Source organism: Rhinopithecus roxellana, chromosome 9 (genome assembly GCF_007565055.1).
Source record: "Rhinopithecus roxellana isolate Shanxi Qingling chromosome 9, ASM756505v1, whole genome shotgun sequence".
NCBI classification, from domain to species: domain Eukaryota; kingdom Metazoa; phylum Chordata; class Mammalia; order Primates; family Cercopithecidae; genus Rhinopithecus; species Rhinopithecus roxellana.
In genome coordinates, this window is record NC_044557.1 from 55,440,615 (window position 1) to 55,466,968 (window position 26,354).

Below are 26,354 nucleotides of genomic sequence, written 5' to 3' on the forward strand. Positions count from 1 at the left end.
GTGGCTTGGGAATCACAGTATCAGTAGCACATGGAAGCTTGTAGGAAGCACAGAATCCTAGTCCTAATCAAAACTACAAGATTGAAGGCATTGTTTCAAGAAGATTTCAGGATGCTTTCTGTGAACCGTAAAGTTTGAGAAATATTGCTTTTGCTCCTCTGAACATACATGTCCTCATCTTTTAAGTGAGGACCTTGGACTTGAGATTGCCTGACTCCATTCTGGGGCTTGCATGTGGTCTACACTTCTGGCTGGGAGTCATACTCTCCATGCCTGATGAATTCACTCCCTCTTCCATCTGCATCAATCCTTAAAATGCTTCTTTTGAAGAACTAGAAAAATGAAGCTATTCTCTATAGAAGCATAGAAAACAATTGCAAACCCTTTGTATTTTGCTAAATGGAAAACTTCAGGGAAAACTCTTGGCTTACTATCGGCATTATTTTTTAAAAAATCTATTTGATTATTCTGTTTTCTTCTTTGTTAGTCTGGCTAGCGGTCTATCTATTTTGTTAATCTTTTCAAAAAACCAGCTCCTGGATTCGTTGATTTTTTTGAAGGGTTTTTCGTGTCTCTACCTCCTTCAGGTCTGCTCAGCTCTTAGTTATTTCTTATCTTCTGTTAGCTTTTGAATTTGTTTGCTCTTGCTTCTCTAGTTCTTTTAATTGTGATGTGAGGGTGTTGATTTTAGATCTTTACTGCTTTCTCCAGTGGCATTCAGTGCTACAGATTTCCCTCTACACACTGCTTTAGCTGTGCCTCAGAGACTTGTACAGTGTGGCTTTGTTCTCATTGGTTTCAAAGAACTTAATTATTTCTGCCTTAATTTTTATTAACCCAATAGTTATTCAGGAGCAGGTTGTTCAGTTTCCATGTAGTTGTATGGTTTTGAGTAAGTTTCTTAATCCTGAATTGTAATTTGATTGCACTATGGTCTGAGAAAGACTGCTTGTTATAATTTCCATTCTTTTGGACTTACTGAGGAGTGTTTTACTTCCAATTACTTGGTCGATTTTAGAATAAGTGCTACGTGGTACTGAAAAGAGTGTATATTCTGTTTATTTGGGGCGGACAGTTCTGTAGATGTCTATTAGGTCTGCTTGGTCTAGAACTGAGTTCAACTCCTGGATATCCTTGTTAAATTTTCTGACTCATTGATCTGTCTAATATTGACAGTGGGGTATTAAAGTCTTCCACTATTATTGTGTGGGAGTCTAAGTCTTTTCGTAGATCTCTAAGAACTTGTCTTATGAATCTTGGTTCTCCTGTACTGAGTGCATATATATTTAGAATAGTTAGCTTCTTCTTGTTGCATTGATCCCTTTACCATTATCTAATACCCTTCTTTGTCTTTTTTGATCCTTGTCAGTTTAAAGTCTGTTTTCAGAGACTAGGATTGCAACCCCTGCTTTTTTTTTTTTTTTTTTTTTTTTTCTGTCCGTTTGCTTGGTAAATATTCCTCCATCCCTTTATTTTGAGCCTATGCGTGTTTTTGCATGTGTGATGGGTCTCCTGAATACAGCAAACTGATGGGTCTACTCTTTATCCAATTCGCCAGTTTGCCAGTCTGTGTCTTTTAATTGGGGCATTTGGCCCATTTACATTTAAGGTTAATATTGTTATGTGTGAATTTGATCCTGTCATTATGGTGCTAGCTGATTATTTTGCTCATTAGTTGATGCAGTTTCTTCATAATGTCAATGGTCTTTACAATTTGGTATGTTTTTGTAGTGGCTGGTACCAGGTTTTCATTTCCATATTTAGTGCTTCCTTCAGGAGTTTTTTTTTTTTTTTTTTTTTTTTTTTTTTTTTTTTTTTTTTTTTTGACAGAGTCTTGCTCTGTCACCCAGGCTGGAGTGCAGTGGTGCAATCTCAGCTCACTGAAAGCTCTGCCTCCCAGGTTCATGCCATTCTCCTGCCTCAGCCTCCCGAGTAGCTTGGACTACAGGTGCACTCCACCACGCCTGGCTGATTTTTTTGTATTTTTAGTAGAGACAGGGTTTCACCGTGTTACCCAGGATGGTCTTGATCTCCTGACCTTGTGATCTGCCCGCCTCAGCCTCCCAAAGTTATGGGATTACAGGCCTGAGCCACCGTGCCAGACCCCTTCAGGAGCTCCTGTAAGGCAGGCCTGGTGGTGACAAAATCTCTCAACCTTTGCTTGTCTGTAAAGGATTTTATTTCTCCTTCACTTATGAAGCTTAGTTTGGCTGGATATGAAAAATAATAAGGGGATATCACCACCGATCCCACAGAAATACTAACTACCATCAGAGAATACTATGAACACCTCTAGGCAAATAAACTAGCAAATCTAGAACAAATGGATACATTCCTGGACACATATACCCTCCCAAGACTAAAACAGGAAGAAGTCAAATCCCTGAATAGACCAATAACAAGTTCTGAAATTGAGTCAGTAATTAATACCCTACCAACCAAAAAAAGCCCGGGACCAGATGGATTCAAAGCTGAACTCTACCAGAGGTACCAAGAGGAGTTGGTACTATTCCTTCTGAAACTATTCCAATCAATAGAAAAAGAGGGAATCCTCCCTAACTCATTTTATGAGGCCAGCATCATCCTGATACCAAAACATGGCAGAGACACAACAAAAGAGAATTTCAGACCAATATCCCTGATGAACATCGATGTAAAAGTCCTCAATAAAATACTGGCAAACCGAATCCAGCAGCACATCAAAAAGCTTATCTACCACGATCAAGTTGGCTTCATCCCTGGGATGCAAGGCTGGTTCACCATATGCAAATCAATAAATGTAATCCATCACATAAACAGAACCAGTGACAAAAACCACATGATTATCTCAATAGATGCAGAAAAGGCGTTTGACAAAATTCAACAGCCCTTCATGCTAAAATCTCTCAATAAACTAGGTATTGATGGAACGTATCTCAAAATAATAAGAGCTATTTACGACAAACCCACAACCAATATCATACTGAATGGGCAAAAACTGGAAGCATTCCCTTTGAAAACTGGCACAAAACAGGGATGCCCTCTCTCACCACTCCTATTCAACGAAGTATTGGAAGTTCTGGCCAGAGTAATCAGGCAAGAGAAAGAAATAAAGGGTATTCAGATAGTAAGAGAGGAAGTCAAATTGTCTCTATTTGCAGATGACATGATTGTATATTTAGAAAACCCCATCATCTCAGCCCTAAATCTCTTCAAGTGGATAGGCAACTTCAGCAAAGTGTCAGGATACAAAATCAATGTGCAAAAATCACAAACTTTCCTATACACCAATAATAGACAAACAGACAGCCAAATCATGTGTGACCTCCCATTCACAATTGTTACAAAGAGAATAAAATACCTAGGAATACAACTTACAAGGAATGAGAAGGACCTCTTAAAGGAGAAATACAAACCACTGCTCAAGGAAATAAGAGAAACATTCCATGCTCATGGACAGGAAGAATCAATATTGTGAAAATGCCATACTGCCCAAAGTAATTTATAGATTCAATGCTATTCCCATGGAGCTACCATTGATTTTCTTCACAGTAGAAAAAAACTACTTTAAATTTCAAATGGAACAAAAAAGAGCCCAGATAACCAAGAAAATCCTAAGCCAAAAGAACAAAGCTGGAGTCATCATGCTACCTGACTTTAAACTATACTATAAGGCTACAGTAACTAAAACAGCATGGTACAGGTACCAAAACAGATACATAGACCAATGGAACAGAACAGAGGCCTCAGAAATAGCGCCACACATCTACAACCATCTGATCTTTGACAAACCTGACAAAAACAACAATGGGGAAAGGATTCCCTATTTAATGAATGCTGTTGGGAAGGCAGAAAACTGAAACTGGACCCTTTCCTTATACCTTGTACAAAAATAATTCAAGATAGATTAAAGATTTAAACAAAAGACCTAAAACCATAAAAACCCTAAAACAAAACGTAGGCAATACCATTCAGGACATAGGCATGGGCAAAGACGTCATGACTAAAACACCAAAAGCAATGCCAGCAAAAGCCAAATCGATGAATGGGATCTAATTAAGCTAAAGAGCTTCTGAACAGCAAAAGAATCTATCATCAGAGTAAACAGGCAACCTACAGAATGGGAGAAAACTTTTGCAGTTTATTCATCTGACAAAGGGCTAATATCCAGAATCTACAAGGACCTTAAACAAATTTATAAGAAAAAAAAAACCCTATAAAAAGGTGAGTGAAGGATATGAACAGACACTTCTCAGAAGAAGACATTTATGCAGCCAATGAACATATGAAAAAAGCTCATCATCACTGGTCATTAGAGAAATGTAAATCAAAACCACAATGAGATACCTTCTCATGCCAGTTAGAATGGTGATCATTAAAAAGTCAGGAAACAACAGATGCTGGAGAGGATGTGGAGAAATAGGAACACTTTTACACTGTTGGTGGGAGTGTACATTAGCTCAACTCTTGTGGAAGACAATGTGGTAATTCCTCAAGGATCTAGAACCGGAAATACCATTTGACCCAGCTATTCCCTTACTGGGTGTATACCCAAAGGATTATAAATAATTCTCCTATAAAGACACATGCATACGTATGTTTAAGGCAGCACTGTTCACAATAGCAAAGACTTGGAACCAACTCAAATGCCCATCAGTGACAGACTAGATAAAGAAAATGTGGCACATATACACCATAGAATACTATGCAGCCATAAAAAAGGATGAGTTCATGTCCTTTGCAGGGACATGGATGAAGCTGGAAACCATCATTCTCAGCAAACTAACACAGGGACCAAAGACTGCATGTTCTCACTCATAAGTGGGAATTGAACAATGAGAACATATGGACACAGGGAGGGGAACATGACACATCAGGGCCTGTCAGGGAATGAGGAGCTAGGGGAGGGAATAGCATTAGGAGAAATACCTAATGTAGATGTTAGGTTGATGGGTGCAGCAAACTACCATGGCATGTGTATACTTATGTACCAAACCTGCACATTCTGCACATGTATCGCAGAACTTAAAGTATAATTTTAAAAAACAGAAATTGATCAATTCATTTTTATACTTTTATTGGGAGTACTTTTTGTCAGGAGTACTTTTGTAGTTAAAGATGCTTCTGTCAAGGTCAATATGGCTTTATTTAGGACAATTTAGCAAGTACTTCCTTCCTTCAACAGAGGGTAAAAATGGCCTTTTTACTTTTACATTTCTCCTAATACCCAAGAAAGGTACTTTCATTTTCTATTCTTTAGATGGTGTCACTTTTCCTTGATCTTATTGACTAAAGAAAGAAGCCAAGCTTTTAAAGAATTAAAGTTAGGTTTTTCTGGAAGTCTTACTGTGGCCTATCGCTTAGGAGTTCTTTCAGACTGCTCCAAAGCAGTGTTTGAGTTCATATCTCATGTACAAGTGGAGGAGGGAGGGGGATGGGGGTTCAGTACATGCTAAATCACATCAAACTTCCTGAGAAGTCACATTAAAGCAGAATCACATCAAGGTTTGGGTGTAAGAGTACATCTGGTTATAAATTACAGAGGCATAATCACTAACCCCATCTGACGTTAACTTATGTGTAGGACAAGGCAAGGACCAGGTCATTTATCTTTTAAGGAGTGTAGTGACTCAGGCAAGAGACATGGGGGACCTATGTGCTCTCTTCTGTTTTGTCTTTGAAGCATCTTTCTGGAGAGCTGCACGTTATTGCAGAGTGAGGGACTTAGTGAAGTTGTGTTGGCAAGCAGAAATGAGCAAACAGCTTTTGTTGTTACTTTGTCTCACAATCTGTACATTGGATTCTAAATGGATATTTTTTTAAAAAAGAGGAAAAACTGAAACTTCACATGTGACTTTTATTCAAATAAAATGAAGTGAGCTAAGAAATTTTCTTTACCATTTTTCTAGCTTTCTGTGGCAAATTGGAAGATCTTTTATTGTAACCGCTAAGAGTGAACTTCTGCTAAACTGTCAGACAGGTATAGTTGACTGGAGAGTGACCCATGTCAGACAGGGCTGGGTCCATATATTGTGATAAATAGAGATAGATGGATAGATAGACAGACATAAACGGCTGTGTTTACTGCAGGTATCTCTACAAGTCATGACTGTACACAGTGCCATCAGATTTTCAGATCCTGAGGCACAGGAGGTGCCCCTGTGCACAGTCACAAAATTTTTGTGGACCAACAGCAGAGCTGGATTTCTGAAAGCACAAGCTGACCTCATTTTATCTTCTTTTTGCAGAAAAAAATACATTTATACAATTGGTCACTTTCATTCTTTGTACATTTCAGTGTGCATGTGTGCATGCGTGTGTGTGCTCGAGTGATTGTTGTCACTGTTTAACATATCCTGTAATTATAAGTAAACACCTAAAGAGAAGAACGAAAATTCTTTCATCCAGTGTTCAAGAGCTGATGGTTATAGCATTTTCATGACAACATTCTTTAGAATTTTCAGTTTTACAGCCTCATCACCCTGATGTTGCCTGTGAATAGGAAGCATATTAATAATCAATGACTTCAGATCAGTGCTCTTCACCCCTAGCAGCCCTATCTCAAATACGTGATCCACAGAGTTGGTTTATCTTTTCCCTCTTCGTTCCAGCTAGTGAAAGGACAAGAGTGTCTGTAAAATTGCTTGCAAATCAGCTGTAGGCACTTGTGCTGCTGAGAAAATGGCCAGTTTAACTCTGAAGACTTGAAATTCCTTCTCTAATGTGGGCTGATTTATTCTTAGATCATCTTCTCTCATCCTCACTTAGAAAATATTTTTGATGATATTGGAAATGGTCTTAAGATTTTGATTATGTTGCCCTAAGTCACATAATTTAAGTTCCTAATTTTCTAACTGCCCATCCCTTTCACATATGTTTATTACATAACGAAAAAAAAAAAAAACAAAACAGGATTTAAAAGGACTTCAAGAATACCTAATACCTGAACTTCATAGATACACTCAAAACTTCCATACAAATTGACAAAAAGTGGGCATACAGTTTAGGCCTTAATATCTCTAGGATGACACATCAATTAACTTCCTGTGAAGGCTAGCTATTCCACCGTCAAATGGAGAAAATAATGCAATTGCTTTTCTCCCATGACTGAATAGTAAATGTAATATAGATGGTCTTCAGATCTTACTTAAATACTTTGCAAACTATCAATGTCTTCTATTATTTCAGAAGATAGAATTGTGCAATGCATTATATTATTAATAATTGAAACTGACATATTTCTAGAAAGGTTGGAGAGGTCAGATACAACATTATTGATTTTGCAAATACCATGTGGACATTCAAAAGTAGATTCATGGTCTCCCAGATCTCCTAGCCTGGAACCTACTCTTTGGGGGTCCCAAGAAATTGTTCTAGTCACTGGATTGTGCTGTCTTTCTGGGGCTGCTTTGTATACTGATTGTAAATATGAAAACCTTCCCAAAGTCATTTTTCTCCCACTGTGCAGTCAAGTGTGTTGTTTGTGCCTGGCAGAAGGAGCACAAGATGAGCAGAGCTTTGGGAGGTGGAGCCACAGGAAGCTCTGCACTTCCTCCTCAACAACACCTGATTTGGAATCTGGAGACTTTATTCCTGGTGGGGGTAACAGCAACCTTTCCCCCGTAATTAATTTCTGTAAGCAGCAGTTCATTAGTGAGAAGAATGACAGCCTTGAGACATTGATGCTGGCTTGTGTGTGACTCCAAATCTCTATCACCTTATTTAAAGGTGGAGTCAGCCATTAATGGTAATAATAATTCAAATATCTTTTAATGCCAACAGCAACACAACCACCTTAAAATAATTCTGGCTGTGAGAAAACAAGCAATTTAAAGGCAGCTCATGTTCTCTCTAAGTTTTTCATGGCTGCTACTGGGAATACTTGATAATTTATGAAGGCTTATACCATCAAATTAATTACATTTTCCGGATGCCACATGTCTTTTTTTTTTTTTTTTAATAACAGTGAGCTCTGAATTATAAGTAAAAATGCTGTAGCTATTCATTCCTCCTGTTTATAAAAAATAATAGTTGAATCATCTTAGAAATGCCATTATTCCAGGCATAGTCAGTTAAAGATGTGTCAGCAATTTTTTATTCTTCATCCTACGAATTTTTGTTTAAAAATTAGAAGATACTGTATTAGCTGAGAAGCATATTTTTCAACAAAGTGTGAAAAAAGTGTTAGTATTTTGTAACAAATTTAAGAGAGAAAAAGAGCTAGTTTATGGGGTACTTGAATTTCTAGTGTAAGAGAATGTGAGTAGGGTTAGGATTGAACAGCGCTGGAAAGTCACATGTACTAGTCCGTAGACAGAGCCTGAAGAAAATGATCGTGAACCATGGTGATGCCGCTACAGATGAGAATCCAGATAATGGAAAATAAAGCCTATAGACCAGGGTCTGTTTCTCTTCTGTTAACAGCTGCTCTTTCTTACTAGATATAGACTTGTTTTACCATTAAACGAGTAGACAGAGGCCTAGTGAAAATATCCCAGACTGATTAACTTTTCATTATGTTTTAAATTCGGTTTAGGATAGGAATCACAAGTCCTGATTATGTGCTGACTTAATAAAATTAGACTCAACTTTTTCTATACTAAAGTGAATATAATAGAATTTTTAATTTATTCAACACATATGTATGGGGCCCTATTGACTAGTGCAGTAGTTTGGTGCAGTACAGAATAGTAATTAGGAAAAGGAATTTTGGAGTCAAACAAATCAGGATTTGGGGTACAAAATCCTGCTCTGCCTCTTACGAGCTGTGTGACCTTGAGCAAGTTACTAAACACACCAAGCATTAGTACCATGATCTAAGGCAGGGTTGGCAAATTTTGACCTGTGAACCACATCCATCCCACTGCCTGGAATGCAGCCATGCCCACTCATTTGTGTATCATGTGGCTGCTTTTATAGTCTTAAGAGTAGAGTAGGGTGGTCTTAACACACAATCTGTGGTACACAAAGCCTAAAATATTTGCTGTCTGACCCCTCACAGAAAAATTTTCCTGACCTCTCATATAATAAGCTTAAGTAATGATAGTACCTACTTCACAGGTGGTTGTGACAATTAAAATGGGACAATGTGTACATACTGTTTAGGATGTTGTCTGGAATATTGTGCATTCTCATTAACTGTTAGGCATCATTAGAAGTATTTTGCCAGATATTAGGCTTGGTGCTGGAGGCGCCATGACAAACAAAACATGGCTCCATCCTCAGGGAAATGAAGCCACCAATACAGGGTTGTAGGGTCATAGAGATGCACAAAATACTTGGTGGGAACATTGAAGACCCATATAAAATTCCTACCTTTTCCCTATATTTTAGGGCCTATAATATATACAATGATGTTTATTGCTATTCTTTGCAAGCATAAAAATATCTTATAGATGACTTTTTGGTAATTAATCTTGTGGGATTTTTTTTTCTCCAACTTATATAATTCACAGATATTGTGATTACAAATACAGTCATGGAGTGGCTAAATAGAGAATTTGAACAGGACAGTTGATTCACTTTTCTGGATATACAATCACTTATAGAAAGTAAAATGTTCCATGTGTTTAACTTAGTGTGATACAAGACCTAAAATTAAGGCTCAGTATTGTATTCTGCCTGGACATCTGATTAAACAGGGAGGGCTTCAACAGATCTAACTGCAAGTTCCCTCACCACTCTCCTCCCATGAATAAAGTCCCTTATCCAAACAACCATCCTTATCAAACAGACCAGGTGGACTTGCTACTTTTCACTGAATAGCAAGTTTCAGTTTCCTGCTGGTCCATGGAATTATTCATACAAGCCAATCACACTCTCTCAGGGAGACTGGGCACTTGTTGTCTTGATAGTACAAAGCCTGCCTCCCACAGCCCCTGGTTGTTCATTATATTCCCAATTGCAATGTCCATGGGCTTTGTGTGACATATGATATCCTTCTCCCCTGGGTTATGAGTATATATGACTAACTGCTGTTGCCCTTACCTGTCCAGTGTCAGGCATTTATGTGTTTGGCCATCTTCATAAACCTAGGGTGTGAGTCTCTTCTTCACCAATGTGATGAAGAGGAGGTGATTAAAACTCTTGGCTCAGTGAGCACCGAGACATACTGGAAACTCCTGGAGCCGAGTACAATTTAACACTCATAAGGAGCCTTGGCACTTTTAAAAAGAAGGAAAGAGAAGGACCAGAAGTCACTTAATCATGATAAAGATAGAGCATGAGAAGCACTGCTGCTTCAGACTTTGTCTAAAACAGCATAAAAATATTAGGTGAGAGGAATTCATGTAGAGCAGGTGCTCAGCTGGTCTACATGGTCCCACAGAACAGTCACAGTGTTTGAATTGCTTGCCTGTTGCAACAACGTATTTTTTTAAGAGGATATATAATGACTGGTATCCTGGACTGATTAGACAGTTAATGTCTTTGTTAACAAGTATGTTAAACTAAAGTAGGGTGAAGTGCTAAAATAATAAAAGAAAGAAATCTTATTTCTAATCCTATTCTCAACCTCTAAAATAATATTTTTTTTGATTAGAGATTTTTTAAATAGATTTAGTTGTGCAAGCATCACCCCAATCCAGTTTTAGAACTTTTCATAAACCGCTAAATTTCCCTTGTGTCCATTTGTAATTTATCCATACTTTCATTTCTAGCCCTGGGTACTGATATGATTTCTGTCTCTAAACATTTTTCTTGTCTAGACATTTTATATAAATAGAAGCATATAATATCTAGTTTTTTGTGTGTCTGCATTATTTCACATAAAATAATGCTTTCAAGTCTTATGTGTAGAAGCATGGGTCAGTAGTTCATTCCTTTATGTTGCTGAATAGTTTTCCATTTGTATGCATTTTATTTATCCATTAACCAATTAGGTATTTGTACTTTTTTTCAGTTTGGGGCTACTAGTAATAATGCCATTATAAACATTTATAATGTTTTTGTGTGGACCTAAGTCTTCATTTTTCTTGGGTAGAATCCTAGGAGCAGAATTGCTGGGTTGGTTGTATGACTGCTTTATGTTTAACTTTTAATGAAACCATCAACTGTCTTCCAACTGGTTGTACAATTTTAAAGTACCCTTCTTCAATACAGTAGTCCCCCACCTTACCTGCAGGGGATGCATTCCAGGACCCTGAGTCAGTGCCTGAAATTGTAAATGGTACTGAACTCTATATATACTATACTTTTTCCTATTTACACATACCTGTGTTAAAGTTTAACATATAGATCAGGCACAGTAAGAGATTAACAGCAAAAACAAATAACAAAATAGAACCATTATAACAATATATTGTAATAAAAGTTATGTGACTATGGTCCCTCTCTCAAAATTTCTTATTGTATTGTACTCACCCTTCTTGTGTTGATGTGAGATGATAAAATGTGTATGTGATGAGATGAAGTGAGATGAATGACATATGCATTGTAAGATAGCATTACTCTACCATTGACCTTTTGAACACTGGACAGAAAGAGGATCACTGAGCCATGACCAAGCGACAAACATGGCTTTGTTAGACAAGGGGACAATTCATGTCCCAGGTAGGAGAAGGAAGGTGCAAGATTTCATCACACTACTCAGAGTGGTACACAATTTAAAACTTATGAATTGTTTATTTCTGTAATTTTTCCATTTAATATTTTCAGTCCTTGGCTGCCCATGGGTAACTTAAATCTGGGGAAAAAGTGAAACTGACAATTTGTGGGGGGAATATTGTATTTGCCATTGACTTGTCTTTTTCATTATAACCATTCTAAAGGGTGTATAGTAAAATATCTATTCACATCTGCCTGTTTTTAATTGAGTTGTTTGCCTTATTTATCAAGTTCTAAGGGTTCCTTAAATATTCTTTATATAAGATTTGTATGAGCTATTTGATTGTGAATATTTTCTCCCATACTGTGGCTGCTGTTTTTATTTTAATTGTGTTGCTAAAAGTACAAACGTCTATCATTTAGACAAGCTCCCAATTATCAATTTTTGTTTTATGGGTTGTATTTTTGATGCTGTTTCTAAAACTCTCTGCTTACTCCAGAATAAAAAAAAATCCTCCTCTGATCTATTTATTAATATTCAGCTCTTATATTAATATTCAGTCATCAATTTTGAGTTAATTTTTGTTATAGTTTGAGGTAACGTTCTTTTTTTGGCACATAGACATCCAAGAGTTTCATCACCATTTGTTGAAGATATTCTTTCCCCTTTTAAATTGCATTAGCATTTTGTTGAAAATCAATTGACTGTAAATATAAGAGTTTATAGTCTCAATTCTGTTTCATTTATCTATATGCAATACTACATGTCTTTTTTTATTATACTTTAAGTTCTAGGGTACATGTGCACAACGTGCAGGTTTGTTACATAGGTATACATGTGCCATGTTGGTTTGCTGCACCCATTAACTCATCATTTACATTAGGTATTTCTCCTAATGCTACCCCTCCCCCTGTACCCCACCCCATGACAGGCCCCAGGGTGTGATGTTCCCCTCCTTGTGTCCATGTGTTCTCATTGTTCAATTCCCACCTATGAGTGAGAACATGTGGTGTTTGGTTTTCTGTCCTTGTGATAGTTTGCTCAGAATGATGGTTTCCAGCTGCATCCATGTCCCTGCAAAGGACATGAACTCATCCTTTTTATGGTTGCATAGTATTCCATGGTGTATATGTGCCACATTTTCTTAATCCAGTCTATCATTGATGGACATTTGGGTTGGTTCCAAGTCTTTGCTATTGTGAATAGTGCTGCAATAAATATATGTGTGCATGTCTCTTTATAGGAGCATGATTTATAATACTTTGGGTATATACCCATTAATGGGATCGCTGGGTCAAATGGTATTTCTAGTTCTAGATCATTGGGGAATCACCACACTGTCTTCCACAATGGTTTAAATAGTTTACACTCCCACCAAGAATGTAAAAGCAATCGTATTTCTCCACATCCTCTCCAGCATCTGTGGTTTCCTGACTTTTTAATGATTACCATTCCAACTGGTGTGAGATAGTATCTCATTGTGGTTTTGATTTGCATTTCTCTGATGACCAATGATGAGCATTTTTTTCATGTGTCTGTTGGCTGCATAAATGTCTTCTTTTGAGAAGTGTCTCAAGTTCATATCCTTTGCCCACTTTTTTTTTTTTTTTTTTTTTGTAAATTTTTTTAAGTTCTTTAAGTTATTTGTAGATTTCTGGATATTAGCCCTTTGTCAGATGGGTAGATTGCAAAAATGTTCTCCTGTTCTGTAGGTTGCCTGTTCACTCTGATGGTAGTTTCTTTTGCTGTTCAGAAGCTCTTTAGTTTAATTAGATCCCATTTGTCTATTTTGGCTTTTGTTGCCATTGCTTTTGGTGTTTTAATCATGAAGTCCTTGCCCATGCCTATGCTCTGAATGGTATTGCCTAGGTTTTCTTCTAGGGTTTTTATGGTTTTAGGTCAAACATTTAAGTCTTTAATCCATCTTGAATTAATTTTTGTATAAGGTGTAAGGAAGGGATCCAGTTTCAGCTTTCTAAATATGGTTAGCCAGTTTTACTAGCACCATTTATTAAATAGGGAATCCTTTCCCCATTTCTTGTTTGTGTCAGGTTTGTCAAAGATCAGATGGTTGTAGATGTGTGGTATTATTTCTGAGGCCTCTGTTCTGTTCCATTAGTCCATCTCTCTGTTTTGGTACCAGAACTATGTTGTTTTGGTTACTGTAGCCTTGTAATATAGTTTAAAGTCAGGTAGCATGATGCCTCCAGCTTTGTTCTTTTTGCTTAGGATTGTTTTGGCAATGCAGGCCCTTTTTGGTTCCATGTGAACTTTAAAGTAGCTTTTTCCAATTTGCAAAGAAAGTCATTGTTAGATTGATGGAGATGGCATTGAATCTATAAATTACCTTGGGCAGTATGGCCATTTTCAGGATATCAATTCTTCCTGTCTGTGAGCACGGAATATTCTTCCATTTCTTCGTGTCCTTTTTTATTTCATTGAGCAGTGGTTTATAGTCTCCTGGAAGAGGTCCTTCAAATCCCATGTAAGTTGGATTCCTAGGTATTTTACTCTCTTTGGAGCAATTGTGAATGGGAGTTCACTCATGATTTGGCTCTCTGTTTGTCTGTTATTGGTGAATAGGAATGCTGTGATTTTTGCTCTTTGATTTTGTATCCTGAGACTTTGCTGAAGTTGCTTATCAGCTTAAGGAGATTTTGGGCTGAGATGAAGGGGTTTTCTGAACATACAATCGTGTCATCTGCAAACAGGGACAATTTGACTTCCTCTTTTCCTAATTAAATACCCTTTATTTCTTTCTCTTGCCTGATTGCCCTGGCCAGAATTTCCAACACTATGTTGAATAGGAGTGGTGAGAGAGGCCGTACCTGTCTTGTGCCAGTTTTCAAAGGGAATGCTTCCAGTTTTTGCCCATTCAGTATTATATTGGCTGTGGGTCTGTCATAAATAGCTGTTATTATTTTGAGATATGTTCCATCAATACCTCATTTATTGAGAGTTTTTAGCATGAAAAGGTGTTGAATTTTGTCAAAAGCCTTTTCTGCATCTATTGAGATAATCATGTGGTTTTTGTCATTGGTTCTGTTTATGTGATGTATTATGTTTATTGATTTGCATATGTTGAACCAGCCTTGCATCCCAGGAATGAAGCCAACTTGATTGTGGTAGATAAGCTTTTTGATGTGCTGCTGGATTTGGTTTGCCACTATTTTATTGAGGGTGTTTGCATTAATATACATCAGAGATATTGGTCTAGCATTCTCTTTTTTGTTGTGTGTTTGCCAGGCTTTGGTATCAGGATGATGTTGGCCTCATAAAATGAGTTAAGGAGGATTCCCTCTTTTTCTATTGATTGGAATAGTTTCAGAAGGAATGGTACCAGCTCCTCTTTGTACCTCTGATAGAATTCGACTGTGAATCCATCTGGTCCTGTACTTTTTTCGTTGGTAGGTTATTGATTATTGCCTCAATTTCAGAGCCTGTTATTGGTCTGTTCAGAGATTCAACTTCTTCCTGGTTTAGTCTTGGGAGGGTGTATGTGTCCAGGAATTTATCCATTTGTTCTACATTTGCTAATTTATTTGCCTAGAGGTGTTTATAATATAGGTAGTTTGTATTTCTGTGGGATCAGTGGTGATATCCCCTTTATCATTTTTTATTGCATCTATTTGATTCTTCTTTCTTTTCTTCTTTATTAGTCTTGCTAGTGGTCCATCAATTTTGTTGATCATTTCAAAAAGTCAGCTCCTGGACTCATTGATTTTTTGAAGGGTATTTTGTGTCTCTATCTCCTTCAATTGTGCTCTGATCTTAGTTATTTCTTGCCTTCTGCTAGCTTTTGAATGTGTTTGCTCTAGCTTCTCTAGTTCTTTTAATTGTGATGTTAGGGTGTCAATTTTAGATCTTTCCTGCTTTCTCTTGTGGGCATTTAGTGCTATAAATTTCCCTCTACACACTGCTTTAAATGTGTCCCAGAGATTCTGGTATGTTGTATCTTTGTTCTCATTGGTTTCAAAGAACATCTTTATTTCTGTCTTCATTTCGTTATGTACCCAGTAGTCATTCAGGAACAGATTGTTCAGTTTCCATGTAGTTGAGCGGTTTTGATTGAGTTTCTTAGTCCTGAGTTCTAGTTTGATAGCACTGTGGTCTGAGAGACAGTTTGTTATAATTTCTGCTCTTTTACATTTGCTGAGGAGTGCTTTACTTCCAACTATGTGGTCAATTTTAGAATAAGTGTGATGTGATGCTGAGAAGAATGTATATTCTGTTGATTTGAGGTGGAGAGTTCTATAGATGTCTATTAGGTCTGCTTGGTGCAGAGCTGAGTTCAATTCCTGGATATCCTTGTTAACCTTCTGTCACATTGATCTAGTATTGACAGTGGGGTGTTAAATTCTCCCATTATTATTGTGTGGGAGTCTAAGTTTCATTTTAGGTCTCTAAGGACTTGCTTTATGAATCTTGGTGCTCTTGAATTGAGTGCATATATATTTAGGATAGTTAGTTCTTCTTGTTGAATTGATCCCTTTACCATTATATAATGGCCTTCTTTGTCTCTTTTGATAGTTGTTGGTTTAAAGTCTGATTTATCAGAGACTAGGATTGCAACCCTGCTTTTTTTTTGTTTTCTATTTGCTTGGTATATCTTCCTCCATCCCTTTATTTTGAGCCTTTGTGTGTCTCTGCATGTGAGATGGGTCTCCTGAATACAGCACACTGATGGTTCTTGATTCTTTATCCAGTTTGCCAGTCTGTGTCTTTTAATTGGGGCATTTAGCCCATTTACATTTAAGATTATTATTGTTATGTGTGAATCTGACCCTGTCATTATGATGTTAGCTGGTTATTTTGCCCGTTAGTTGATGCAGTTTCTTCCTAGCATTGATGGTCTTTACAGTTTGGCATGTTTTTGCAGTGGCTGGTACTGGTTGTTTCTTTCCATGTTTAGTGCTTCCTCTAGGAGCTCTTGTAAGGCAGGCCTGGTGGTGACAAAATCTCTCAGCATTTGCTTATCTGTAAACGATTTTATTTCTCCTTCACTTATTAAGCTTATTTTAGCTGGATATGAAATTCTGGGTTGAAATTTCTTTTCTTTAAGAATGTTGAATATTGGCCCCCACTCTCTTCTGGCTTGTAGAGTTTCTGCCAAGAGATCTGCTGTTAGTCTGCTGGGCTTCCTTTTGTGGGTAACCTGACTTTTCTCTCTGGCTGCCCTTAACATTTTTTTCCTTCATTTCAACCTTGGTGAATCTGCTAATTATGTGTCTTGGGGTTGCTCTCCTCGAAGAGTAACTTTGTGGTGTTCTCAGTATTTCCTGAGTTTGAATGTTGGCCTGCCTTGCTAGGTTGAGGAAGTTCTCCTGGATAATATCCTGGAGAGCATTTTCCAGCTTGGTTCCATTTTCCCCGTCACTGTCAGGTACACCAATAAAATGTAGATTTGGTCTTTTCACATAGTCCCATATTTCTTGGAGGCTTTGTTCATTTCTTTTTACACTTTTTTCCTCTAAACTTCTCTTCTCGCTTTATTTCATTAATTTGATTTTCAATCACTGATACCCTTTCTTCCACTTGATCAAATTGGCTATTGAAGCTTGTGCATGCATTACATAGTTCTTGTGCCATGGTTTTCAGCTCCATCGGGTCATTTAAGATCTTCTCTACATTGTTTCGTTAGCCATTCATCTCATCTTTTTTCAAGGTTTTTAGCTTCCTTCCGATGGGTTTGAACATCCTTCTTTAACACAGAGAAGTTTGTTATTACCGACCTTCTGAAGCCTACTTCTGTCAGCTTGTCAAAGTCATTCTCCATCCAGCTTTGTTCCGTTGCTGGTGAGGAGCTGTGATCCTTTGGAGGAGAAGAGGCTCTCTGTTTTTTAGAATTTTCAGCTTTTCTACTCTGGTTTCTCCCCATCTTTGTGGTTTTATCTGCCTTTGGTCTTTGATGTTGGTGACCTACACATGGAGTTTTGGTGTGGATGTTCCTTTTGTTGATGTTGATGCTATTCCTTTCTGTTTGTTAGTTTTCCTTCTAACAGTCAGGTCCCTCAGCTGCAGGTCTGTTGGAGTTTACTGGAGGTCCATTCCAGACCCTGTTTTCCTGGGTATCACCAGTGGAGTCTGCAGAACAGCAAATATTGCTGCCTGATCCTTCCTCTGAAAGCTTTGTCTCAGAGGGGCACCCACCTATATGAGGTGTCAGTCGGCCCTTACTGGGAGGTGTCTCCCAGTTAGGCTACACAGGGGTCAGGGACCCACTGGAGGAGGCAGTCTGTCTGTTCTCTGAGCTCAAACACTGTGCTGGGAAAACCACCGCTCTCTTCAGAGCTGTCAGACAGGGACATATAAGTCTGCAGAAGTTTCTGCTGCCTTTTGTTCAGCTATGCCATAACCCCAGAGGTGGAGACTACAGAGGCAGCCCGCTTTTGTGAGCTGGAGTGGTCTCCGCCCAGTTCAAGCTTTCCCAGCTGCTTTGTTTACCTACTCAAGCCTCAGCAATGGCGGACACCCCTCCCCCTGCCAGGCTGGTGCCTCGCAGGTCGATCTCAGACTGCTGCACTTGCAGTGAGCAAGGCTCTGTGGGCATGGGACGCGCTGAGCCAGGCGCGGCATATAATCTCCTGGTGTGCCATTTGCTAATACCATTGGAAAAGCACAGTATTTGGGCAGGAGTGTCCCATTTTTCCAGGTGCCATCTGTCATGGCTTCCCTTGGCTAGGCAAGGGAATTCCCTTGACCCCTTGTGCTTCCCTGGGTGAGGCGATATCCCACCCTGCTTTGACTCACCCTTCATTGGGCTGAACCCATTGTCCAACCAGTCCCAATGAGATGAACAAGGTACATTGGTTGGAAATGCAGAAATCACCTGTCTTCTGTGTTGATCATGCTGGGACCTTCAGACTGGAGCTGTTCCTATTTGGCCATCTTGGAATGGAGTTGCAATACCACATGTCTTAACTACTATGGCTTTATAGTAAGTTTTGACATTAGTAGTGTAAGTGCTCCAGTTTTCTTTTTTCCTTTAAAAATTATTTTGACAATTCTAGGTTTTTGTGTGTATATACATATATATGTGTGTGTATATATATGTATATGTGTGTATATATACAGCTTAGGATCAGCTTGTAAATTTCTATTAAAAAGTCAACTGGGGGTGCAGCACACTAACATGGCACGAGTATACATATGTAACAAACCTGCACGTTATGCACATGTACCCTAGAACTTAAAGTATAATAAATAAATAAATAAAACCCAACTGGAACTTTGATATTAATTGCACTAAATAGATAGATCAATTTGGGGAGAATTTTCATTTTGACAACATTAAATTGTCTAATTGATAAACATAAGCTATCTCTCCATTTATTTGTGTCTGCTTTAATTTCACCCAACAATATTATTATAGTTTCCATGTACAAGTCTTACATTTTTCCTAATTTTTTCTGAAGTACTTCTTTTCATCCTATTTTGAATAAAACTGTTTTCTTAATTTTATTTTAAATTTTTCATTGCTAGCATATGGAAATACAGTTGACTTGTATATTTTGATTTTTTTATTCCATGACCTTGCTAAACTCAATTATTGTAATTTTTGTAAGTAGTTGAGATTTTCTACAAAAAATAGTATGTTATCTGCTAAAAAAGAGTTTACTTCGTTCTTTCCTATCTAGGTCCCTTTATAAAATTTTGTCTCTTTTTTCTATCCTTTTTCTTTTTTATTCCTTATTGTACTAGAGGCTACTCCATATAATGTTGAATAAAATTGTCAAGATCAGACATCTTTGCCTCGTTCTCAATCTTAAGTGAAAAGCATTGAATTCAGTCTTTCACCATTAGTATATTAGCTGTGGGTATTTTTTTTAATTATTAGATGCTTGTTATCAAATTGGGGATGCTCCCTTTTTTATAGTTTGTTGACAGTTTGTTTTTTAATAATTGGGTCTTCAATTTTGTCAAGTGATTTTTGTCCATCTATTGGTGTTTTTTTTCTATGCATATGGTATATTACATTAACTGATTTTGTCTGATACAAGTTAGTCATCCCTGCTGTCCTCTGTTTCCATTCACATGGAATATCTTTTTCTATCCTTTCACTTTCAGCCTATGTGTGTCCTTAGAGCTTAAGTTAGTTTCTTGTAGACAGCATATATTGGGGTCTTATTTTGTATCCTTTCAGCCTCCCTATTTCTTTTGATTGTATAATTTAGTCCATTTATATTTAAAGTACTTTTGAGGTTAAAAACTTACTGCTGCTATTCTGTTTATTGTTTTCTTATTCTTTAATAGTTCCTTTGTCCATTCTTCCTCTCTTACTGTCTTTTGTTGTCATTTGATCTTTTTTTTTCTTTTTGTAGTGGTATGCTTTGATTCCTTTCTGTTTATCTTTTGTGTATCTTCTATAGGTTTTGGCTTTGTGATTATCATGGGGTGTACATGAAACCTCTAATATTTATAACAGTCTATTTTAAGCTGATAACAATCTTCAATTACATATTAAAAACTGTACCTTTTACTCTCCCTTCTCCCAACATTTTAAGTTTTAATTTCTTAATGTAGTTTTTATATTGTATATCCCTTAACAAATTATTATTGCTATAGTCAGTCTCAATACTTTTGTATTTTAACCTTTATACTAGAGTAAAAGTGATTTATATACCACCATTACAGACTAGAATATTGTGAATTTGACTATATATTTACCTTTGCCAATGAGTTTTATATTTTCATATGTTTCATGTTGCTAATTAGTATAATTTAGTTTGAGCTTGAAAAACACCCTTTAGCATTTCTTGTTAAATGAGCTCTTATTAAATGAATTTTTGTTAAATGATCAAGAGACTTTAGTTATTAGTAAAGAACTCTCTTTAACAGGCCTGTTGGTGATAGGCTTCTTCAGCTTCTGTTTGTCTGGAAAAACCTTTATCTTTTCTTCATTTCTGAAGGATAGCTTTTTTGGGCAAAATATTTTTGGTTGGATTTTTTTTTTTTTTCTTTCAGAACTTTGAATATATTACCCCGCTTTTAGCCTTCAAGTTTTCTGCTGAGAAATCTGCTCTGTCTAATGAAGGTCCCCTTGTATGTAATGAGTCCCTTGTATGTAATAAGCATTCTGTACCCACCCCACGCTCCCTCTGTCTCTATCTTCTTTGGAATTCCATAATTTGTAAATTATTTCTGTTGATGGTATCACATAAATCCCATAAACTTTCTTCATTCAATTTCACTCTTTTTAAAATATCCTTTCAATGGATAATTTCAACTGACCTTGTCTTTAATTTCACAGATTCATTCTTCTCCTTGCTCAAGCCTACTATTGAAATTTCTTTATTGCAGTTTTCATTTAATTTACTGTATGCAGCTCCAGAATTTCTGTTATTTAAAAATGTTTTCTAACTCTGCTATGATTTTAATGTTTGTGTCCCTTTAAATTTATGTTGCAATATAACCCCTAATGCAATAGTATTAAGGGAGAGGCTTTTAGGATACAAATAGGTCATATGGACTTATCCTTTGTGGATTACTTTAATGTCCTTGTAAAAGGGGCTTCAAACAGCATTGATCCTTTTTCCCTCCTAGTCCTTCCACCATGTGAAGACACAGCATTTGTCCCCTCCAGATGATTCAGCAACAAGGCACCATCTTGGAAACAGAGAGAAAGCCTGTAGCAGACACCAAACCTACTAGCACCTTGATGGACTTCATAACCTCCAGAAATGTGAACAAAAAAATATGTATTATTAACCAGTCCATGGTGTTTTGACATGGCAGGGACTAAGACAATTTCTTTATTGAAATTCACACTTTGTTAATCATTGTCTAATGTTGTCAATCTGTGTTCTCACTGAGCTTCCATAAAAAAAAAATTGAATTACTTGTCAGGCAGTTCTTACCCCTCTTGAGGGGGCAGTGGTAACTGGGAAATTATTGTAGTCCTCTGGTAGTATCATGTTTCCTTTTTTATGTTTCTTGAAGTCTTGAATTGCTGTCTTTATATTTGAATAAGTAAAGACATATTTTACTAACTGGCTTTGGGAGAGAAACACCTTCACCAATCACCTGGGCTTGAGATTCTGAGGCTCTTTTAGACTTTTTCTATGGATGCAGCCACTCTATCCCTCTTGTTCCCTCTTAGGTGAGAATTCTTAAAATTGTATGCCTTGTCTTGATCCCACAAAAGTAGGCCTGGTGCTGAGAGTCTCCTGTTTGTTTTCCCTAGGGTGATGCCCTGAAATGCTCAAGTTTGTGTGCCTTCTCTCAATCCTGCTAAATCTGACTGTGCTTGTTCATGAGTCATCTGTAAAGGCTCACACTCCATGTCTAGTGGAGGAAGATGGGGAGTCAGCCACAGAGAAGATATATGGGGAAGCCCATGGGCCAGTTTCTTTTTTTGGGGGGGTGGTCTGGAGACAAAGTATCCCAAGTAGTTCATGGCAGGGCTTCTTAAGGAAACCCATGAGGCAGTTAGTAGGATACATGACTCTTTATTGAGTTTCACACCCTAGTTGCTGTGAATTCCTGCTGTGAGTTCCTACCTCTCTTTCCTACTACCAGCCTCTCCCAGGTACTCAGCCATGTTGATCTCCTCAGAATTTTGCATGGGGCAAAAAAATAGTGAACCTCTTGGGCAGATTCCCATATAGCTCAGAGACCTGGGTGCTTACTTATTATGCTCTTACTTTCTCCCATGGGAAGGATCACACGCTTGGGGGATCTCTCTTGCTACTGAGCTGTGCCACCTTGAAGGGGGGGTAATGTGGATAAACCAAAGCTGTTCTTCCCTCCCCAGTGTGTCTATTCCCAAATATTTTGCTCCAACAGTGTGCTAGAACTTCTCCACTAGACTACTGAACTCACACAAATGTCAGTGGGTGGTTGTCAAAATCAGTACACTATGGAGAGATGATGGTAATAACTCCTATTCTGTTACCTTGCTGATGTCATTCTCTCCCTCTTGGACAAAGTCATTTCAAAGTTCTATATTTTTCTCTAAACATTGCTCTAGTTACATCGCATAAGTTTTGATATGTTTGTTTTTATTCAGCTCAAAATGTTTTCTAATTTTTCTTGTTATTTCTGCTTTGGCCAGTGATTAAGAGTATGTTGTCTAATTTTCAAATATTTGGAGATTACCCTATTTCTTATAATTGTTGATTCTAATTTAATTCCACTCTGGTCAGAGATATTCTCTGTATGTTTATAATTCTTTTAAATTTATTGAGATTTCTTTGGGCCTAGCATATGATCTATCCTAAAGAATGTTACGTGTGTACTTAAAAAGAATGTATGTTCTATGGTTGTTGTATGAAGAGTTCTTTATATATCAGTTAGGTAGTCAAGTTAGTTGATTGTATCATTTTAAGTCTTCCATAATCTTGCTGACTTTCCATTTAGTTGCTCTTTCAATTATTCAGAATGGATTATGGAAATATCCAGCTATTATTGTTGAATTGTCTATTTCTACTTTCAGTTCTGTCAGTTTTTTAATCACATATTTTAAGTGTCTAGGCACATCTACATTTATAATTATTATATCTCCCTAATACAGTCAGATTTTTAAGTCAGTACTTCTCTCCTTGTCTACAGAAAAAGTTATTGTCTTAAAGTCTATTTTTGTCTATAAATATCTATTGAACACTTGATGTATCCCAAGAATTTTGCTAGATATTCAGGAGCACAAATAGTAATATATAGTCCCAGCCATCAAAAGCAAGATAAGTCGTATATATAAATGGCTGATTTCAAAATAACATAGTAAATGTTAAAGTTGAAGCAGTCACAAGATACTTTGGAGAACAGCGAATAGTCATGTGATTAAGTCTGGACTTTCAGGTAAGGCTTCTTGAGAGTGATTATGCATAAATTAAAGCATTTGAAATATGTAAGAATGAAAGGTATTCCTGGTGGGGAAAAAATGGCACAAGTAGAAGCATGTCAGCAAAGCGAGGTGAAATTTCTTAGTGCAGTCAGATTTCAGTCAGATTTTTCTTTCCATGGGTCTAGTTGAGTACATTAATCGTTTTTTATAAGTTTCAGTAACTACCATCATTGTTTTTGGTCTCAGTTGGCTAGTACAACCTATATCATGTTTTTATATGGATGAGGAGTTTCACAGGTCATGTAATACCTGGAAAACAAAGCTCCTGGATTGTTTATTACATATGATAAGAGTAATGACAGTGAAGAAATACATGGCCTAAGGAGGCAAATGTCAGAGGCCCCAGTTCTAGAATCTGCTCCTTGTTTCATTACCTCATATGAGGACTTCTAATTCTTCATTTATAGGGTTTAAGTTTATTGGTTATATTATAATAGTGGGGTAGATGTATATAGAGTTTTGCTGTGCAAAATATGGCTCATGGCTAGCAGCATTAACATCATCTGGGAGCTGCTTAGAAATGCAAAATCTCAGTCCTCTTTGGACACACTGAATTAGAATTTGTGTCTTAGCAAGGTCTTAGATGACTTGTTTGCACATTAAAGGTTGGGAACCATTGGATTTGATCCTCTTAAAGTTATTTATAGCCTTAAAATGTATATAATTATAAAACTCTGGTATAATCAGTAAGATTGAAAACATTATGGAAGTTGCTCTAATTAGAAATGTGGAATTTCACATAGATTTAAATGATTAAAAAGAAGAAAAGGGATCCAACCAGATATTAAGACTATGAGTGTGATACTTTCCCTTTTAACATGTAGGATTTGTAATGACATACCTAGTGTATTGAGCAAACTCCATGGACTAATGGAATATTTTCATAAAGTGATTTTATTTTGTATTCTCATTGTACTTTTATCTTTGTTAGTTTTCCATGGCTCTGAAAAACAACTTGAAAGTTCCATGACTCTCTAGTCAGTGACTTTATAGTCTATTCAGGTCATAAAATACGTTTCAATTTAGAAAATAGAGCATTCAGGTCCTTCATTCAGAGCATGCCTTATTTTCTATTCCACAAGTAGGTACAGCTCTTCGAGTGAGCAATCTGCCCTAGAGGACACACATATGGGTAGCTTCTTCCCTCTTTTTGGCTTACCCACTTCCCCATTTGATAGCTACTGACTTCGGAGGGTGGCAGGAGTAGGAAGAGGTGATCTGGAAGGAGGACAGATAATGAACATAGGAGAGTTTTTGTTTCACTGGTACTACCTTTGACTGGTCTTGAGCCTTCCCAGTTTGGCCAAACTTCTTCAGCTTCTCTGTTCTCAGGTCAATTTGAGCTTTTAGGTGTCCCTCTTGGACAGAACCTCCCTATTTCATATGGCCTTGGAAACTTGGCCTTGACAAATCACAGGGACTTAAGCCATTTCTGACCCTGCAACCATTGCTCAATCTTGCAGCAGTCATCCAGCCAGTCTACTTCTATATTTAATAAGAAAGCATGAACATGAATTCACTGGAAATGCTCCAGCTGTAGGAGACACAAATCACATTATTTGAGAGATCTTGGGAAGCACCTCTCTCCAAGCCTCAGAATGGTGGAACCCATGCCACATCATAATTCTCTCCAGGGCGTTGCTTTCTAAAATGCCTTTCTCCATCTCCATGCTTGACCCAAACATCAAGCTAGGTGAGGAGGTAACAGTCATGAAGCTGGTTTTCATATACTTTTCTTTGCAAATTTGTATCTTGATATGGTATCTGTTTGAGGAATATCAAATCTATTGAATCTTCATAACTCGTTTAAATACCCAATTAAAAAATAGAGGTGAAACTGGTTTCAGTTTTAAGAGAATTGTAACATATATATGGACTTAGAATGTCTGTTGCATACAAGAGAAGACCATTTTCTAACAGAGTGCAGGATTTCCTTGACAAATCTGGTGCTCTGGTGGATCACTCAAGGGATGCCCATTGGTAGGAGGGGTGAGGGTTCTCTTAAAGGAAAGGAGAAACCATGCAGGATGAGCTTGTGAATATAGAATAGATATTTGGAAGAGAGTATGGATTTTGATTACATTGTCTGCCACATAAATTGTATTTCTAGCTCCAATTTTCTGAGACATCTGAATGCTTAGAGAATTCAGTAAATAAAACTAAAATAGCACTTTCACTGAAAGCCATAGCCCACTGTGGCCTAAACAACTCTATTTTCAGAACGTTTGCAACAGTGACCCAGAGAAGAACACACCATCTTCATAATTCTGCCACAGAAAAGGGCTCAGGAAAGGACCCAGGCAATAAAAATTTCTAAGTACTTAGGGAAAGAGTACAGAGAGCAGATGTAGAGGATGGAGCAGGTTAGTGCCTGTAGGTCCCAGGAAAGCAGTAATGTTCACACAGAGTGGTGTCCACAGAAGTGTAGAGAGACTTTGTTTCTTCTTGGAGCACTGATGACTTGTATGGTATCATGTCTACCACAGAAGTAGACTTGTCCGTGACCCCACCGGACCCTCCCAAGAACAAATGAAGGTGCAGTGGAGCAGGGAGGAGCTGGAAGGGCTGAAGTGCTGTTGAAGTAGATAGGGATTGTAGCTTGATGGAATTTCAGCACAAATGTTTGTATGATCTCATTTGTCACCCACAGGATAACAAAGCCTAAGAAAACTCGGGTTTCATAAAGAGAATGTTCAGAATGCAAAGGTCAGTCTCCTCCATAAAATGGAGTAGTACTGTGAACATTGAGAAGCAACTTGCAAAAATAGGATTCATTGTCATCAAGAACAGGTCCAGTCTTGCTGAGGAATCATAAAACCTCATGAAAGAGCAAGCCTGCAAATGTGCTTCTTTTTCTCTATATTTTCTTTCATTCTGAGTGGAGGAAACACTACAGCAATTATTTTAGTCATAAACCACTGACATATGGTTAGCAGAACATATAGAAGCTAACCTTAACCTTTCATCCTCTAGAAACAGTAACATCTA